The sequence below is a fragment of the Cryptomeria japonica genome, chromosome 9 (genome assembly GCF_030272615.1).
Source record: "Cryptomeria japonica chromosome 9, Sugi_1.0, whole genome shotgun sequence".
Taxonomy (NCBI): domain Eukaryota; kingdom Viridiplantae; phylum Streptophyta; class Pinopsida; order Cupressales; family Cupressaceae; genus Cryptomeria; species Cryptomeria japonica.
Window position 1 is genome coordinate 741,752,729 of NC_081413.1, and position 6,000 is coordinate 741,758,728.

The following is a 6,000-nucleotide window of genomic DNA, read 5'->3' on the forward strand; positions in this document are numbered from 1 at the left end:
AAATATCAAATGCGTAGGTGGAACCTTTAAAGAAGATGAGATTATTGCTAAGGTGTTGAGATCATTGCCTCTTGGTTACAAACATAAAGTAGTTGTTATTGATGAGATCCAGAGTGTGACTGTTGTGACTAGAGACATATTGGTTGGGAAGCTTACTATGTTTGAGTTGAGAAAATTTGGAGAATCACATGGAAAATCAGAGACTACATTTAGAGCCTCTATATCTTGGAAGCAGAAGTATGATTTGGGAGAAAGTTCATGTTGGGTATCTAGTTTTGAAAGAGAGAAAAGAGAGATGAAAGAGAAAGAAAGAGACTTGGATGAGCTTGAAGCACTTATTGCTTAGAGATTGACTAAAGGAGCTAGCAAGTATGATGGAATTTTACCTTTGAAATGTTTCTCTTGTAATAAAATAGGACATTTGCTTCTAGGTGTCCTGAGAGAATGTCTATATATGATAAGCATGAAAGGCATGATAGATCTGATAAGTATGATAGATATGAGAAACATGATAAGAGGGATAAGCCTTATCAGAAGTACAAAAATTAGAAGAGATGCTATTATATTGTTGATGAAGGTGTGATCTATGAAGAATCGAAGAATCAAAATTTAGAAGATAAATTTGTATTTATTGCTATCAAGGAAGATATCTAGTACCAGTGAATCCTACAAGTTGCATTGTTGAAAAAAAATCTTTAGCTGCTAAGATTGAAGAGAAAGATGAATGGGTGATTGACACTGGTTATTCACATCATATGATAGGTGATAAAAGAAAATTTGTAAGTATGGAAAGGTATGATGGTGGAATAGTGAGATTTGGAGATGATAAAGCTTGTGTGATTCATGGTAGAGGCTCTATATCTTTCAATGGTAAGAATAATACTGATGATGTCTTGTATGTTGAAGGTTTGAAGCATAATCTTTTGATTGTTGCATAGATGGTTGACAATGGATATGATTTGCAGTTCAAGAATGGTAAATGTAAGATCCTAAATGCCTCTAGTGTAGAGATTGCATCAGGTACTAAGACTAAAGGTAATATCTTTCACTTGAATGTTGGTGAGAGAAGTTGTTTGATTGCTCAAATTGATGAAAGTTGGTTATGGCATAGAAGAATGTGTCATGTTAATTTTGACTACATGGTAAGGATAAGTTCTTTTCAAGTTGTTAGAGATTTGCCTAAGATTGTGAAGCCTGCTAATCTTTTATGTAAAGAATGTCATATGGGAAAGAAAACAAGAACTTCATTTAATAATAAGATGTATCCATCTAATGGATTGTTAGATCTAGTGCATACTGACTTATGTGGTCCTGCTAGAGTGAGAAGCATGCAAGGTGATAGATATGTCATGTTCTTGATTTATGATTATTCAAGGATGATGTGGGTAACTTTTCTAAGGGAGAAATTAGAAGCACTGGAGAAATTCAAGATATTCAAAGTCAGAGTGGAAATTCAGACATGATTAAAGTTGAAGTGTCTAAGATCAGACAAAGGAGGAGAATTTACATCAGTAGAGTTTAAATCATTCTATGAGAAGAATGGAATTAGAAGATAACTATCTTCTCCTAGAACCCCTTAGCAGAATGGAGTTGTTGAAAGGAAAAACAAAACTATCTTGGACACTACAAGGACTATGATGATAGAAGGAAATGTTGCACAGACCTTTTGGAGAGAAGTTGTTAACACTTTTGTTTCCACATTCAACTAGGTGCATGTTAAAGGTGATTCTAATAAGAATCCTTATGAACTATGATTTGGTCATGTTCCTACAGTATCTATTTCAGAGTTTTTGGAAGTAAATTTTATATCAAGAGAGATGAGGATATAGGAAAGTTTGATGCAAGATGTCATGAAGGGATCTTCTTGGGATATTCTACTAAAAGCAAGGCCTGCTAGTGTTACAATAAGAGAATGAGGAAGATAGTGGAAAGTGTAAATGTAAAGGTAGATGAATGTACTAGAAAGCAGATAAGAGCATGCAGTTATGATTTTGATGATGAAGATATTGTTTCAAATCCCATACAGACTGGGATCTTGAAGTAGATTCATCTAGTGGAGATAGGTAATTTGGATATTGTTGTTGTCGGTGAAGAAGTGCAAGAGCCTAAAAACCAAAATAATCATAAGACTTTGAGGTATGTAAGATTGTATCATTCTAAAAAAAATAGATTATTGGTGATAAAAATAAAGGTGTGATGACTATGAGAAAGATTGATGCTGAAGAGATATGCTTGTTAGGCCCACTATGGAAAGCTAATGTACTGAGAGGGGAGGGGTGAATCAGTACTTCAAATTTTTTCTTCAACAATATCGTTACTGTTATGTATAAACTGAAAAGTGTAGTAACATAACATAAATCTAAAACAAATAGATAACAATCATACATAATTCACTCCATAACACTTATATTTTGGTTACGCAGAAACTCTTGGTTGGAGAGAAAAACTACAGTGGGGATGACACCCACAACTTCACTACTGTAATAATAAAGGTGCTCGGTTAGAGCTACATGTTTATCTATTTCTGATAGCTTACACTGATAGGAGTATCAAGATCTGTTAGATCTACCTTGCTAAAGGATTTTACAACACTTAAACTAAATGTTGCACCTGGTTAGAGGCTTTATAGTTTATAGACCTGATTAGAGTCTTTTACCCTATTAAAGGTTTCTCTTACAACTTCAAAATATTACAATAAAATCATTACAAATATCTGCAACTTTACATCTAGAATGTTATAGTAGATTCTATGTGCTTAGAATAAGTTGCCTTGCTTATAGCATACCTCGGTAACCCATATAGTAACTCGGTAAACCCTTCTATTTAATCTGCTCTTTGACTATTCTCTGAAAACCTTCTCGGTGACCTTTGTGTCTCTGTAACAGTCTTCATACACTTAGTGCTTTATCATGTATCACACATATCTTGCTTCATTCACTCATGCACACTCATCTTTAATCCTTAACTCATGTTGTATAAATAGATCTCTTATGTCAATGATCCATTCATTGCTTCGATCTTACAAACATGATTTATTGAATGAATAACCATGCAAATTATTTCATCGGTTAGATGACCTCAAAATCATACACAATCTTTAAGTGCAATTTCCAATGTGATAACGATTAGATGTTACTCGATCTTGTAACATGTTTTCATATGTATGTCCAGGTTCAATGAATCCGGTAACACGTTTCACTCGGTGTGTCATCTTTGTTGCTCGGTAGATATGAAATGATACTCGATAGACAGCTCGGTGCGTACTGGGCTCTGTGACTATTTTCTTCTATTATCGACTGCGCTATTTATACCGACTGAATATTTTGATAGAGTTAACCGACTAGAGTATATAGAATAACTTTGAACATAAAACTAATGGCAATCTTAGTAAGTAGTAACAATCTCCCCTTTTGACATTAGTTGAGATGTTTGACAAAAACTACTTTCAAAGTTATAACTCAAAAATCTATATACTTGCAAAATTTGACTAAACTAACAATATATACATTAGTCAATGAAATAGTATATTTGGATATACTCCCCTTATCAATATATTATACAACACTCTGATTTTGCATTCTCGGTGATCAATGTTCTATGTGCTACTCTTGATCTGTGCTTACTATTCTATATACTTAGCTCACTCTGCTCAGTATACTCCCCCTGTATACTATACTCCTTTTGTTTGATACTTTGGATACTACACTCCCCCAATACTGTATCATATCACTCCCCTAATACTATATCATATCACTCCCCCTTTTTGACAAACATCAAAACTTAATTACCATTAGAGGGTGGTAACTGGTCAAAAATGGATTTATACTTGGTCTGTGCTTCAGTGAGAGCAATAGAGAGGGCATTCTTTACACTGTCCATTAAAGAATTTTGTGCTTGAATATTAGCCAATAATGATATTAAGCCATCTAATGTGCTTCCCTCTTGTGTAGTAGATAGGGATGTGGCTTGATTGATCTGTTCTTGGACGGAGGAAAGATGAGGAAGGAATAATGTCTGAAGAATCATTATATCCATCCTGATCTCATGTTCTTCATTTCTTAGGTCCAATTGTTGAGCCATAAGCTGTTGTAACTTTGTGTAAAAATTTTGACTTGAATTTGGCTCTATGGTCAACTTGCTTGAGAGATTGGTGATCTCTTTCTCAATTGCCTCTATTTTATTCTTAATGTCGTTAATGAATAAAGAAAATGTGCAGAGTTTCTAAAATAAATAAAGAATGTGCTTGAGTTGAGGAGTCAACTCAGCAATAAATTTGACAAGTTGAACTTTTCCAATAGCTATAGCTTTCTGTACCTCTTCTATCATCTTTGCAGTGAGCTCTTTGTCTTTTAGCTTGCTCAAATACTCAGATGCATCTACTCCAGATGTCTCTATCTTTGTTAGGAGCTCATCCAATTGATTGTGGATGGCTGCATCAGTTGATACTGTAGCTTCAGGTAGCATATCTATCAGGAGTGCTTTCACCTTCTGAAGTACTTATTTTTATTTTGAATGGCCATTTGTTTTTCCTGTTCGGTCTTTGCTTTGCATAGTTCACCGAAGTCAATGAGTGCTTGCCCCTTTAATTTTGATATATCAACATTGGGCAACACTATTGATTTTGACAAATCAATTTTAAAACTATGCTTTTTCATCTTCTTTTCTTTACCTTTCACCGATTGAACTAGGACAATAGCTTGTGAGGTTGGTTGACTCTTGGTAGGTTGCTTGGTAGAGGCAACATTTTGGTTGGTTGCTTTAGCCTCTGAAGTGTCCTTTGGTGTCTCAGTACTTGTTGTCTCAATTGCAACATTTTCGGTGCTAGAAGGTGCTTGTGAGGGTTGTTCCCCAGTGGCTCGAGAAGTACCTTCTCCTGTTGTAGAATTGTGAACTTCTGCACCTTGTTCAGTATCTTGAGGGGCTTCAATTGAGACAAGTTGATTGACTGGTGGATAAGGCTGAACTTGTTCCAAAATTGACTCACTGGATACAAGTTTTGCATATGCATTGCCTTCTATCGTTTCATGTTCTGGTTCCTCTGTATCCATGATATCTATTACTACTTATCAAATTGCGATTAGTTTTATATACAAAGTCATTCTATATACTCTAGTCGGTTACCACTACCGAAATATTTAGTCGGTATGAACAGCCTAGTTGGTTACAGAAGGAAAATAGTCACAAAGCCCAGTATACACTGAGTTGTCTACCGAGTGTCATTTCATGACTACCAAGTAGTAAAGATAATACACCAAGTTGATATACACCGAGTGAAATGTGTTACCAGATTCATTGAACCTGGACACACATATGAAAACATGTTACAAGATCGAGGCACACAGAACCGTTATCACATTGGAAATTGCACATACAGATTTTGTATAATTTTGAGGTCATCTAACCAATGAAATATTTTGCATGGTTATTTATTTGATAAATCATGTTTGTAAGATCGAAGCAATGAATCAGATCACTGACATAAGAAGTCTATTTATATAGCATGAATTTAGGGTTAGAAATAGATGTGAATGTGAGAAATGAGTGTACATATGTGTATGAAGCAAGACTTATGTGATACATGAGAAATCACAGAGTATTATGACTGTTACAGAGACACAGAGGTCACCGAGAAGGTTATCAGAGAATAGTCGAGGAACAGAGTAAACAGAAGGGTTTACTGAGTTTCATTATGGGTTACCAAGGTATGCTACAAGGTAGGTAATCTTATTCAGAGCACATAGAATCTACTTTAGCATTTCAGATGTAAAGTTGTAGATATTTGTAATGATTATATTGTAATATTTTGAAGTTGTAAGAGAAACCTTTAACAGGTTAAAAGACTCTAATCAAGTCTATAAATTGTAAATCCTCTAACCAGGTGTAGCATATATATAGTGTTGTAAAATCCTTTAGCAAGGTAGATCTAATAGATCTTGTTACTCCTAATAGGGTAAGCTATCAGAAATAGCTAAATGTAGCTCTAACCGAGCATTCTTTATT